Source organism: Tachysurus vachellii, chromosome 2, assembly GCF_030014155.1.
Source record: "Tachysurus vachellii isolate PV-2020 chromosome 2, HZAU_Pvac_v1, whole genome shotgun sequence".
Taxonomy (NCBI): domain Eukaryota; kingdom Metazoa; phylum Chordata; class Actinopteri; order Siluriformes; family Bagridae; genus Tachysurus; species Tachysurus vachellii.
In genome coordinates this window covers 796,431-811,430 of record NC_083461.1, presented here as the reverse complement: position 1 = coordinate 811,430, position 15,000 = coordinate 796,431, and the positions used below count along the sequence as shown (strand labels likewise).

General features: G+C 41.4%; 2 protein-coding genes and 1 long non-coding RNA gene across 3 annotated transcripts in view; all 3 read right to left on the bottom strand.

Moving 5' to 3' along the window:
- LOC132861382 (annexin A4-like) overlaps window positions 1-15,000 on the bottom strand; it is a 175,256-nt gene that overhangs the window by 121,226 nt on the left and 39,030 nt on the right. The gene's annotated exons all lie outside the window — the stretch shown is intronic.
- Window positions 2,810-10,797, bottom strand: LOC132858657 (uncharacterized). The gene is made up of 4 exons (XR_009649647.1): window positions 10,523-10,797; window positions 10,111-10,295; window positions 4,035-4,200; window positions 2,810-3,949 (listed from the first exon to the last, which is right to left on the bottom strand). It is a non-coding gene; the product is annotated as an uncharacterized LOC132858657 (long non-coding RNA).
- LOC132861401 (A disintegrin and metalloproteinase with thrombospondin motifs 14) overlaps window positions 14,628-15,000 on the bottom strand; it is a 46,773-nt gene continuing 46,400 nt past the window's right edge. Inside the window, exon 21 of the mRNA XM_060892911.1 lies at window positions 14,628-15,000. This exon is cut by the window's right edge and continues 991 nt beyond it. The gene's annotated coding sequence lies outside the window, so the exon portion shown is untranslated.

The following is a 15,000-nucleotide window of genomic DNA, read 5'->3' as shown; positions in this document are numbered from 1 at the left end:
AAAATCTAATGTAGCAGAAACTGGAAACCAATGAAGAGTGCAGTAATGGGGGGTGGGGGTGTGTGTGTGGGAGAACATTAGGTGAGCCGAGTGTCCATGGTGTTATAAAAATATATATATATATATATATATATATACACACATATACACACACTATAAATAAAATTAACAGGTATAACAACTGTAATATCTGATATTTGAAATGTTTTATACATTAGTAATTTTACTCTCTTGTTGACCCACCACAGTATTTATCCAACCTGGCACACCTGCTCACCAGCCAGGCTGTTGACGTTTTATCTTACATGAGCGAATACAATCCGTTCTGGATTGATGAGGAGGTCCCCGAGATGGGTGTATGCCAGAGGGACCACCTGAACAGTGAAGTGTCTTTATTTGTGCAGAAGTATAGAAATTTCTATAATTTATATATTTTCTATAAATTTTATTTTTTCATCAGCTTATGTGCTTGTTGCACAACACGGAGCAGCTGGTCTGTTTGATGATGGAACAGTCTGCACTGAGGTAAAGTTGGTTTTATATTCAGACAGAGAGAGAGAGAGAGAGAGAGAGACTGAAAGAGCCTGATAGAGGGGGTTAGGACAGATGTGTGCAGATGTGGGTGTAATTGAATTTTTTTCTTGCTGTAATTTCCTGTTTTCGGAGGTGGCGGTCGCAGTGACGGTGGCGGTCGCAGTGACGGTGGCGGTCGCAGTGACGGTGGCGGTCGCAGTGACGGTGGCGGTCGCAGTGACGGTGGCGGTCGCAGTGACGGTGGCGGTGACGGCTTTGGAATTTTGTGTTTGATTTAAGTTTTAAAATAAAGTTTTTTTTATGTTCAGTGAAGTTCAAAAATAAAGTTTTATGAATGTTAAGTTTAAGTGTTTTTTTTGGTTTGTGTTAACTATTACAGTGAAGTTCTAAAATAAAATACTTGTTTGTGTTCACTATTAAAAGTGCCTAAATACCAGATGTGTGCAGTAACGACTTACATTTACTTCCTTACATTTACTTCAGTACATTTTTTGGGTAACTTGTACTTTGAGTATAATTACAGATGAGTACTTTTACTCTTACTCAAGTAGATTTTTAGTGGAAAAACTTTACATTTACTTCACTACAATCGGCGGCGTTCCTCCGTTACTCAAATGGTAATAAATATGAGATTTAATAAATAATAATTAGTTTATATGACAAGTCTCGCGAGACGTCAGAGAGGCTGCTTCATGAGAGAACGCTGCACATACAACATTAGGTGAGCTGAGTGTCCATGGTTACCTATATATATATATATATATATATACAGGGAGTGCAGAATTATTAGGCAAATGAGTATTTTGACCACATCATCCTCTTTATGCATGTTGTCTTACTCCAAGCTGTATAGGCTCGAAAGCCTACAACCAATTAAGCATATTAGGTGATGTGCATCTCTGTAATGAGAAGGGGTGTGGTCTAATGACATCTACACCCTATATCAGGTGTGCATAATTATTAGGCAACTTCCTTTCCTTTGGCAAAATGGGTCAAAAGAAGGACTTGACAGGCTCCGAAAAGTCAAAAATAGTGAGATATCTTGCAGAGGGATGCAGCACTCTTAAAATTGCCAAGCTTCTGAAGCGTGATCATCGAACAATCAAGCGTTTCATTCAAAATAGTCAACAGGGTCGCAAGAAGCGTGTGGAAAAACCAAGGCGCAAAATAACTGCCCATGAACTGAGAAAAGTCAAGCGTGCAGCTGCCAAGATGCCACTTGCCACCAGTTTTGCCATATTTCAGAGCTGCAACATCACTGGAGTGCCCAAAAGCACAAGGTGTGCAATACTCAGAGACATGGCCAAGGTAAGAAAGGCTGAAAAACGACCACCACTGAACAAGACACACAAGCTGAAACGTCAAGACTGGGCCAAGAAATATCTGAAGACTGATTTTTCTAAGGTTTTATGGACTGATGAAATGAGAGTGAGTCTTGATGGGCCAGATGGATGGGCTCGTGGCTGGATCGGTAAAGGGCAGAGAGCTCCAGTCCGACTGAGACGCCAGCAAGGTGGAGGTGGAGTACTGGTTTGGGCTGGTATCATCAAAGATGAGCTTGTGGGGCCTTTTCGGGTTGAGGATGGGGTCAAGCTCAACTCCCAGTCCTACTGCCAGTTTCTGGAAGACACCTTCTTCAAGCAGTGGTACAGGAAGAAGTCTGCATCCTTCAAGAAAAACATGATTTTCATGCAGGACAATGCTCCATCACACGCGTCCAAGTACTCCACAGCGTGGCTGGCAAGAAAGGGTCTAAAAGAAGAAAAACTAATGACATTGCCTCCTTGTTCACCTGATCTGAACCCCATAGACAACCTGTGGTCCATCATCAAATGTGAGATTTACAAGGAGGGAAAACAGTACACCTCTCTGAAGAGTGTCTGGGAGGCTGTGGTTGCTGCTGCACGCAATGTTGACGGTGAACAGATCAAAACACTGACAGAATCCATGGATGGCAGGCTTTTGAGTGTCCTTGCAAAGAAAGGTGGCTATATTGGTCACTGATTTGTTTTTGTTTTGTTTTTGAATGTCAGAAATGTATATTAGTGAATGTTGAGATGTAATATTGGTTTCACTGGTGAAAATAAATAATTGAAATGGGTATATATTTGTTTTTTGTTAAGTTGCCTAATAATTATGCACAGTAATAGTCACCTGCACACACAGATATCCTCCTAAAATAGCTAAAACTACAAACAAACTAAAAACTACTTCCAAAAATATTCAGCTTTGCTATTAATGAGTTTTTTGGGTTCATTGAGAACATGGTTGTTGTTCAATAATAGAATTAATCCTCAAAAATACAACTTCCCTAATAATTCTGAACTCCCTGTATATATATATAAATAACAGGTATAACAACTGTAATATCTGATATTTGAAAGGTTTTATACATTAGTAATTTTACTCTCTTGTTGACCCACCACAGGATTTATCCAACCTGGCACACCAGCTCACCAGACGGGCAGTTGAACTTTTATCATTCCTTAATGTATTTAACCCGTTCTGGAATGATTCAGAGGTCCCTGAGATGAGGGGGGTCCAGAGGGACCACCTGAACAGTGAAGTGTCTTTATTTGTGCAGAAGTATAGACATTTCTATGTAATTTATATATTCTATTAATTTTATTTATTCAAAAACATGTTGCAGCTGTTTGAAACTTTGGTGTCTGCACTGAGGTAAAGTTGGTTTTATATTCACACTTCTGGGTTCAATAACTTTCTAATTTAATGTGCAATAAAGTCATTTTTTGGCTAATTCTATTCAGAAATATCTCGAGTTGTCTCTGGAAAGTTTCATGGATGAAAGTCTTTCACTCCACACACACTCACACACTCACACACATTGTCTCTCTCATGTGGTGGGATTTTTCTGGCAGTCATCACTTCTCAGAGAGTGAGAGAGAGACAGAGAGAGACAGAGAGAGAGAGAGACTGAAAGAGCCTGATAGAGGAGGTTAGGGCAGATGTGTGCAGATGTGGGTGTAATTGAATTTCTTTCTTGCTGTAATTTCCTGTTTTCAGAGGTACCAGAGGCAGTGGACGTAGCAGAGGAGCTGCAGATCAGTTCTAAAAGTTCTATAAGTTCTAAAATAAAATAACATTTAAACTGTTAAAAGCCATAAAACTTTTGTTTTTTTTGTTTATTAAAAGTGCCTAAATACTCATGTCTGAACATGTTTATCACCTTTTAAATGTTAGATTAGTCAATGTTTAATGACTGTGGTTTAGGCTGTACGGATTAATCAATTTATCATTTCTAATTACTGAGATGTTTTATGAGCAGAATTGATCATATTAACACCTTATTAAATGTTTTATCATATAAGATCACAGCACTTTATCTAATAATACAGTGGTGTGGGACGGACTTATGTGGTTTAATGAGTTAATCCTGAATGGAGGAGAGCTGAGACTGAAACAGAGTGATGGGGAACACATATCAGACATTGAGTTTACAATGGTGAGGAAAAAGATGGATCAGGCTGAATAACACTCACCAGGTGTGGTGGTGGGGGGCAAATGGGGCATGAGATGATGGGATGCCCCGATGCTCCACAGTATAGACACAATCCTAGAGTAAGTCTTCCATGACGCTCTGACAGTGAGAGACCAGTAGGATCCACCTGCATGGGTTCTGGTTCTGGAAGAGCGGACTCTGGTCGGCTGAAAGAAAAGGGTGGAGAATTATCCATAGATAGCAGGGGAGCTTCTAGGGTTTCATCTTTAGTCCTCAGTGACAATTTAAAACAAGAAGAGTTTTATATTATATATTATATGACTACATAGTAAGCCAAAAGTTATGTTATTGTTTAAAATGGCAAAAGTGGACACCAAAATTTTATGCATGATGTAATGATGTCAGTGTTGAATCAGATCAGTTCATGTGTGTGTGTGCTTTCTCTACAAACAGTGTGTCTAATGAATGCAGTCATTAATAAACTAATATTCACAAAGACCAAATCAATAAATGTTATTTTTATTTAGTATTGAATGGATTGTTTGCATTAATATTTAGTTTGTGGTAATAAGAAGTGACATTTGACTGGTATAAGTGATTTATTTTAAATGTCACCACAGTACTGTATATACACTACAGCCACACACACATCTGTGTACATTAAGTTCACTACTATAGCAGAAACATGCAGTAGTAGTACAACTTTTTATTACTGCACCTCCAACAAACTTTTACTTGTGGGATGATATAAAATACATCCTCACAATAAATACATCTTTAAAACAATGTCTCTAATTAAATAATGAGAACTACTAGGGTGGGCTTATAGTAATACGTTCTCATTTGAAAAACATGCTTTTGTGGGAGAAACAGACACAAAACACAACCTTGTAAACAATTTGTAAAATTTATAACAACATTTATCACATTTATAAAACACCTTCTATAACCGTCTTTGTGGCTTTCGGCCGATTAACGTTCTAGATAAACGGTGGCGGTCGTGGTGGCGGCTTTGGAATTTTGTGTTTGATTTAAGTTTTAAAATAAATATTTGTTTTTTTTTATGTTCAGTGAAGTTCAAAAATAAAGTTTTATGAATGTTTAGTTTGAGTGTTTTTTTTGGTTTGTGTTAACTATTACAGTGAAGTTCTAAAATAAAATACTTGTTTGTGTTCACTATTAAAAGTGCCTAAATACGTCAAACATTCATCAAAAAGCCCGGTCCAAGATGGCGGCTCTATTGACGCATTCGGTCCAATGAACTGCCGTAGCCAAGGTGACATCTAGCTACATGCTAACAGTAGCGCGTCTGGAGCGCAAGTGTTCATGGGACATGTAGTTTTCACACAGTGACCGAACTACAATCAGCGATAATACAAGTTACTAATGTATAAAACACACATTTCAAATGTCGGATATTACAATTGTTATATTAGTTACTAGAAGAATCGAATATGTGAATAAAATCCATATCTAGGTGTAGATATCTATGGCTGCTTACGGAACATTAGCCACATGCTAACAGTAGTGCGCAAGTGTGTAACGTGGACGGAGTGTAAAAGTTTACCCAGAGAAAAACAAGGTGGCGCAAAAAAAAAAAAAAAGGAATAAACACTCGGGCCAAACGACAGGTTATCCCGAAAAGCCTTTATATTGGTAGAAGTTAACAAAAACACTCAGTTCCCGTCACAAAAGAAAAGAAAAACAAACGAGAGTTCAAATTGGAATGCAGCATAACAAAACTGTACAACTCTGCTTCGCTCTCTTTCCCCCTGGCGCATGCGCACACGTCAGCAGGACTCTCAAAGGCACAGTAACACAAAATAACACAATATTAAAGTGGCCGTTACAGATCCCCCCCCCGGTACTTTAAGGCTGTCCTCAGCCGTACACAACAGAGTACAGTATTCAAACAACCACATACATGAAGTCATTCAAAACACACAATACCACAGGGCATGACATAGTACATAGTACACAGGGCAGAAACAAGTTGCAGCAAAACACTTCACATGTACGGAGAAGAAGAAGAAGAAAAAAAATTGTAGGGAATCAACCATAAACAAAACACAGGACCGTAAACAAAGTAACAATGGTGAAACATTTGAGCCATGGAACATAACGTACCTTAAGAATACCCCGATTCAAAACAAACAAACACAGGGCATCAGAATAAACACCTCTACAGATCCAATCTATTAGTGTGTGAAACATTCGTCCACCTGTTTGAAGACCAATCGGAGGTGATCCGTGGCACACACCGAGGTCTCAGAGTATAGGGAGGACAGATAGGACTATCCCCACCCACAACTTGTTCAACGTCGACCAGCTGTTGGTTAGGCAAGCGATCCACATCAACATGGACAGCAAGAACAAGGCCCTCAGAACCCAGCGGTTGACCACAGTTGGCCTCACACTGGAGATCAGGCACAGACACATCATCGTCACGCCTATCCGTAACCAATGAACGGTCAATCAAGACGTCATCCGAGTCATCCGCGACCACAGCCTCGGGCGAGTTCCAGGTACGAAAAGGCAGTAGGTTAACCACATGAAAGACTCCTGCATCTAACCCTGAATCTGCATCAACGAGTCGGTAATTCACATCCGACAGTTTGTGTGTGACGCGGTAAGGGCCCGAATATAAAGGAGCCAGCTTTGCCGAGAAGTTAGCTAGGGCGTCTGAACGCGGATGGGTTTTGACTCTGACCAAGTCATTCACAGAGTAAGACACAGATCGACGCCTCTGATCATAATACCTTTTTCGCTTAGCATGGCTATCATCCAACACAGCCCTAGCATGATCATGTGCCTCCCTGATAGAAGATTCCAAGCTTTCAGGGTAAGGAATCCCCGGCTCCTCCATCCCATCACAGTCAGGTTGGGTTATGATATCAAGAGGAGTATTCAACTCCCGACCGTATAACAACATGGATGGGCTGTGCCCCGTGCTCTCATGGGTTGCCGACCGCAAGGCAAAGCAGATTTGCAGCAAGTAGCGATCCCAGGCCGTATGCTTGTTACCAACATAAGCACGTATAGCAGTCTTTAGGGAGCGGTTCACCCTTTCCGTTGCATTGGTTTGCGGGTGATACGCCGTAGTAAGTCTGTGCTCTGACCCCAAAGTGGTAAGTACATGATCAAAGAGCTCACTGACAAAAGGAAACCCCCTGTCTGAGATCAGGTAAGTGGGGGCACCGTGACGTGCAAAGACATCGCACAACAGCTTGCCGGCTGCGACCCGGGCAGTGGCTTCCCTCACCGCAGTAATCTCCACCCACTTAGAAAAAATAGTCCACAAAGACCAGAATGTACGCATTGCCACCAGGAGTACGTGGCAAGGGCCCCACAAAGTCCACTCCTGTATATTCCCAGGGCCTCTGAGGGCGGATGGGGATCATAAGACCAGCAGGCTTTCTCTGGCCAAGGTTTCATGCGTGACAACCCCCCAGGTAAATTCGAAACCACAGCCGATTGTACTGCGGACAAGGATGCACCGGTGTCAAGAGTGGCCTCAAAAGCATGCCCGTAAAGATTTACTTTATTCCTGAAAGGAGTGTTCCAGTGTGACGTAGAAGCCACATCCTCAAAATGTGCACCTAGCACCTGGTCTCTTACCGACGTAGTACGTGAGCGAGGCGTATTTACATCCGACGTTGCGACATCTTCCATCGTGCCTCGACGTCCTCTGGGAGGCGAACGCCGCGTCCCTCGTGTGGAACAGTTTGGGCAAGTACGAGTAGTAAAACCCGGCAAAGTGCATTGAAAACAATGGACACCTCTAGCTGGCGCACTGCTAGGTTGCGTCTTAGGCAAACAACCAACGCCCGGACCAAGAACCGCATGAAGCTCATGAGCTCGTAAAAGAAGGTCCATGGGTCCATGAGCGTGCCATATAGCGCGAGTCTGTATTTCTCCAGCGCATGTTTCCGAATCACATCAATTTGCTCCTGCTGAGCTGGTGGGGTGTTAAGTTTACGGAACTCGCCTAGCATGTGAGCGACAAAGGTAGGTAGGGGCTCCTCAGGCCTTTGCCTACGGTCTAAGATGCCCCTCAGGATATGTTCCTGACTGTCCGAAGGTAAGTAGACAATGTTGAAGAACTCACAGAACTGAGCCCAAGAAATTACCTGCGTACGAAGTACAGAGAACCACTTCTTTGGCTCCTTTGACAGGAAACGTGGAAGCTCAAGAAGCATTTGTGCATCAGTGAGGTCTAGGGAGGTTCTGTAACTGTTAACTGACTGAAGCCATTCCTCAGGACACAGGGAGCAATCAGCAGCAAACACAGGAGGTTCAAGTCGTGATTGTAACAACAATGAGGAAAGAGCATTAACCGTACTATTCAGACTAGTAGTGTATAGTTTCGTAACAGTTGGCGTTTCTTCACAATAGGCATTTGATGGCACTAACCTTTCAGCAGTTGGCTGACTGCATGCCATACCGTAAGGGGTCGAACTGGCCAACGGGGTGTGACGCGGTCTGACCGGTGTGGTACTCTCGTTCCACTCTATGCACTCCAACATGCCTTTCTGCAGATCAATCGAGTCACGGACACACCGCCGTAGGACCATCATCTCAGCCCGTAACTGTCGCACTTGAGTCCTCAAGTCGGCAACATGTGGTTGTGCCCCCACCTGTTGTGAGGGAGTCATCGACTGTCATCCAAATCAAACTCAAGGTCAGGGTGAGAAGCCATATCGTACACAAGCAACCATTAACTGGACTTAAATGGAATTGGGGGGGGACGGGGGGGGACGGGGGGGGACGAGAGACAATACAGACTATTCCGACAATAATACAGTTCAGGAATATTGTAATACAAACAGCATAAAGATGTTCACCTGATGCACCAGACAGAAAAAGTCACCTCACAATATAACACAGCTTTGCTTAATTCGGCAAGTGATCGCATACAATAAAGTCCAAGCAAACAGTTCTAATACATCACACACCGTATAGTACAGAAATAATCAACAGTAACACAAAATGGCCGCCGGCCGACCGCATGCTCACCACTGCTAGCATGCTAACCAACACGATTCGCGTGGAAATCAGCCTCACCAAGGGGCGGCGAAACAAACACCAATATCCATACAGGGGGTAGCACACGTCAATCGGCAGGAACCAGCAATCCAAAGGTAATAAAACTCCAACAAGGAAAGTTAAACATTCAGTTGTTCGGGCGCCAATTTGTAACGTGGGCGGAGTGTAAAAGTTTACGGAGAAAAACAAGGTGGCAAAAAAAAAGGAATAAACACTCGGGCCAAACGACAGGTTATCCCGAAAAGCCTTTATATTGGTAGAAGTTAACAAAAACACTCAGTTCCCGTCACAAAAGAAAAGAAAAACAAACGAGAGTTCAAATTGGAATGCAGCATAACAAAACTGTACAACTCTGCTTCGCTCTCTTTCCCCCTGGCGCATGCGCACACGTCAGCAGGACTCTCATAAAGGCACAGTAACACAAAATAACACAATATTAAAGTTAAAGTTACAATATTATTTAAAATAATAGTTACAAGTGTTGATGGGATATGTAGTTTTCACACAGTGTAGATATCTATGGCTGCTTACCGAACATTAGCCACATGCTAACAGTAGCACAAGTGTTGATGGGATATGTAGTTTTCACACAGTGTAGATATCTATGGCTGCTTTCCGAACATTAGCCACATGCTAACAGTAGCACAAGTGTTGATGGGATATGTAGTTTTCACACAGTGTAGATATCTATGGCTGCTTTCCGAACATTAGCCACATGCTAACAGTAGCACAAGTGTTGATGGGATATGTAGTTTTCACACAGTGTAGATATCTATGGCTGCTTTCCGAACATTAGCCACATGCTAACAGTAGCACAAGTGTTGATGGGATATGTAGTTTTCACACAGTGTAGATATCTATGGCTGCTTACCGAACATTAGCCACATGCTAACAGTAGCACAAGTGTTGATGGGATATGTAGTTTTCACACAGTGTAGATATCTATGGCTGCTTACCGAACATTAGCCACATGCTAACAGTAGCACAAGTGTTGATGGGATATGTAGTTTTCACACAGTGTAGATATCTCTGCACCCTTACGAACTGAAATAAAACAATAAACAAATCACCTGAACGGCTTCCCAGGCGGCTGGAACACGAAATTCCCTCCTCTGAAGCTGTAGATCTTTCTGTAGTCCCTCCTCTACCGAACAGCAGCACGATCCTTTATCGCCATAGCAACGATACTCCAAAGCACGTCCGAGGTAAGTCCCAACTGGTCCATGAATTCCTCCCAGTCACATCGTTAACTAAACTGTAGGAAAGCAGTCAGATAGTCACGAGAATTAGCGTAGCTTCGGCTGCTCTGTGCAGCAGACTCAGAAGAAACAAGTCGTAAACTTTACTCTTGTACACATTATATACACAAATAAAAGTAGTAATAACACTCGGTCAGCCAAATACAGACGCTTTAACACACTTTGTCAGTGGTTATTTACTCTATATATTAGCCTTAAAACTCGCAGGAGACAAACAACAAACCTCTCACACCGATCTGCAGTTCTAAACTCCACCCCTTCATCCAATCAGAATTCTCAGTATACCTGCAGAGGCGGGAATAAGAAGGACAAGGGCCAATCACAAAGAAATGAACTAACCTGCTGGGCAAAGCCACGTTTTTAGACAGTGTATTACTAACAAACTCTTAAAGGGGACGTGCACAATTATTTTATCACTAGACACAGACACAGTTATGATATTATATGAACCACAAACAATCATAAATGCCCCATTACATGAAAATAAAAGAAATGATACTTAATATAACCCTAGCTGGGCTACACTAATGTTTCAGCACAACAAAGTGATTCAATAAAGGGTTTTAGCAGCACAAAGTGATTCTAATTAAAAAGATACAGAGGGAAATGGAGTCTTAAATTAAAGAACATTAAATATATGCATTAGAAATATTAATAAATAAATAATTAAAGACAAATATATAGATTTAGAAATAAATTAAACATTTTCATTTGAAAAACATTTAAGCATCTGATGTACATGTGAACTAAGGGACACAGACACACACATACATACATACATATACACACACACACATACATACACACACACATACACACACACACACACACACACACACACACACACACACACATACATACATACACACATACATACACACATACATACATACATACACACATATACACACACATACACATATACACATACACACACACACATACACACACATATACACACATATATATACACACACTTACACATATATATACGCGCACACACACACCCCATGCCATGTCAGTGTTTCAATCACTTTCTGCTAATGTCACACATGCGCACTGAACACTCTCTCCGCCCATATTAACAAGACACGCCCCTTTCTGCTCATTGGCTACACGTTTGTTTTCTTTGTCGGCCCAATTCAGTTTTCTGAAGCATTTCTCAAACAACGTGCACCTCAACTTTAAGATACCATGAGACTAAAACACTGTTCAAGTTGTTGTTTTTTTTTTTTAAACATACATGCAACAAACAAAGAAAGAAGTTCTAGTTGAAGTGTTTCCTGAATAAGTAGGTCTTCAACAGTCGTTTGAAGATATCCAGTGACTCAGCTGTTCGGACCTCTAGGGGAAGTTCATTCCACCACCTCGGTGCAGAACAGAGAAGAGTCTTGTAGTAAACTTACCTCTTACCCTGAGAGATGGTGGGACCAGTGGAGCAGTGCTGTAGATCGGAGGGTGTGAGGTGCAGTGTGAGGAGTGATGAGGGCTTTGAGGTAAGACATACACATACACACACACACAAACACACACATAGACCCGCACACAAATACACACACACAGAGACCCACACACATACACGCAAACATACAGACCCACACACAAACACACACATACACACAGACCCACACACATGTACACACCCACACATACACTCATAGTAGAACAGAGCATGGAGATTGTGTCTGTGTGAAATTCCAGCATCGTGAGTATAAAATAAGTTCAGTGTTTGATTTTATTCAGTATTAATTTTATATATTTCTTTTATTTTCATTTCTTTTCAAAATACACAATCATATCCTGTTGGATTTCTAAAAACTAACTGTGTTAATGTTACACATGGAACTGACATTAGGGTTAGGGTTAGAAACAACCACACCATGATCCTACACTAGAAACTCCAATTAAATATCTCATTAGACATTTCTATTCCAGACGTGATGTTCACAGAGCTGCATTTACATTAATACTGGTATTTATAATGATGATGGTAAACGGTTAGACTGCATGTTCTAACTACACTGCTGTGAGATATCGAGTCTGAACAAAGGTTTTAGACCTTAAAAGCAAACGAAATCCACATGCAGCTCTGGAGAAGATTTCTTTTCAAATCTCATTACAATTCATTTTAAGTCTCTGATCAATGTTGTGTCTCTTTGCTGTGTTACTTGATCTTAGTGCAGCGTTTGATACCATTGACCATGTTATTGTACTTAATAGACTAGAACATGTTGTTGGTGTTAAAGCGACAGCTCTCTCCTGGATCAGGTCTTATTTAACAGATCGATATCAGTTTGTAGATCTAAATGGTGACCGCTCTAAACAAACTAAGGTAATGTTCGGTGTTCCACAAGGTTCTGTTTTAGGCCCATTACTTCCCTATATATTCTACCCCTTGGTGCAATTATTCATAAACATGGTATTAGCTTCCACTGTTACACTGATGACACACAGCTATATGTTTCAGCTCAGTCAGATGTGAGACACCAGTTTAATAAGATTGAAGATGGTGTGAAGGACATTAGACAGTGGACACTTACTAACTTCCTCCTGTTTAACTCTGACAGACTGAAGTTCTTGTACCAGGACCACAGACAGACAGAAGTAAGCTTTCTGATTACAGAGTAACTCTGGATGGTCTTTCTATTACATCATGTGCAGCAGTAAAAGACCTCGGTGTGATTATTGATACCGGTCTCTCATTTGAAGCTCACATAAATAATACCACAAGGGTATTATGGAGGTGTGGGGGTTCGATTCCCACCTCCACCTTGTGTGTGTGGAGTTTGCATGTTCTACCCGTGCCTCAGGGGTTTCCTCCGGGTACTCTGGTTTCCTCCCCCGGTCCAAAGACATGCATGGTAGGTTGATTGGCATCTCTGGAAAATTGTCCGTAGTGTGTGATTGTGTGAGTGAATGAGAGTGTGTGTGTGTGTGTGCCCTGTGATGGGTTGGCACTCCGTCCAGGGTGTATCCTGCCTTGATGCCCAATGATGCCTGAGATAGGCACAGGCTCCCCGTGACCCGAGGTAGTTCGGATAAGCGGTAGAAGATGAGTGAGTGAGTGAGAGAGAGAGTAATTAAAACTCTCATTGGACAGAAAGCTTGATGTTCTAGGCTTCATTTTAAAACAGGAAATTGTTTTTAAATCGCTGTTATATAAGAGAAATAAACCTCTGAGGGACGTGCTGTTAACGTGAACATGTGTAAATCCCTTCTTTAGATAAAGGAGTGTGTTCTAGCTTCTCGAGTACTGACCTTTCTACAGGAGCGCTCTGAGGAGCAGCTATTATTAATTATCATACGCTTCACAGTGCAGGCTGCTGGATGAAGAAAGCAGCACAATCACCAAGCTGCTCATTAACTAACCTTCAGCCTCATCTTACATTCATACTTAACACCTTCAACTGTAATTAACATCATGTTCACAAGGACTTGAGACGTGAAAAACCTGCTCTGGGGTTTCAGTGATAATAGAAGTAAGACACCTGACAGCTAATGAGAAATCATAGATCTAAATAAAGACGAGTTTCTCCTTCAGAAACAAACCTGGTTTTAAAAAAGTCTTAAAAATAAATAAAATTAAGTTTACATCAAAAAATCTACTCATGGATTTCTACAGAGCTGCATTGTGATGATGTGTATTACTAAAATAAACAACAGAAATAAAGAGTTTATGTGTCTTTAGCTGGAGAAGGACGGGTGAAAACCAGGTCCAGGACATTTCCTCCTTTGTGTGTGGGGATGTAGCTGTTGAGTGTCAGGGCGAATGAGTCGAGAAGAGTCAGGAGGGAAGAAGATTGAAGCTTGTCAGAGGGGAGGTTAAAATCACCAAGCACCATCAGAGGGGAAGTCCATTTCTTCCAGGAAGTCTCCTAGGGGACCAGGAGGGCGGTAGACAACAATGATAAGGTTGATTGGAGATGTAACACACACACACACACACACACACACACACTGTTAGATGTCCACTTCTGCTCATGATGACGTTCACACTCGTGCTGTTCCTCAGCAGAGCACGAGAGAAGTAGAATGTATTTAAGGAGGAAAATTGTGTTCTGCTTGAGGTCAAAGCAAACCTTTGTGAAATGTCAGATGTCATCAGACACAAAAGCATTCAGTGTTCAGTGTTCAGTGTTGGGGTGAAAGGTCTCTGGTGTTTGTTCTACACAATTTGGACTTGAAGAAGTGAATGATGAAGGAGCACAAAGGAGTGAATCATCAGGAAATCTTCAGTCCCTCTGTCCTTCTCCTGGGAATTTACACCACTGACACACAGAGTAACAGATCACACACACACACACACACCTTTTTTTCCTAATGTGTATATTTACATGAACGTAAAACATAATAAATATTAACATTTAAAGCTCTCAGTCATGTATATACAGAACTGTACAATACACAGTAAAGGTTAACGTTAACACAGCCGCCATCTTCTGCTGCTTGCTCCAGGATCGCTTTGTTATGCTAAATACCTTCCCAATGCTGACATTTACACTATATACAACATTACTTTTAAAATCTGAACTTTTTAAGCATTTTTTTTTTAATTCCAGGAAAAAAACATGCATTAAAATGAATTTCACAGGTAACAAGAAGCTGCTAAGTCCAGCCTTTACAGCTTGTGGTCCATGAAGCTGTACGAGTTCTCAATCAATCTGATGGATGAAGAGTCAGGTCCAAATGTCTGTGTGTGTT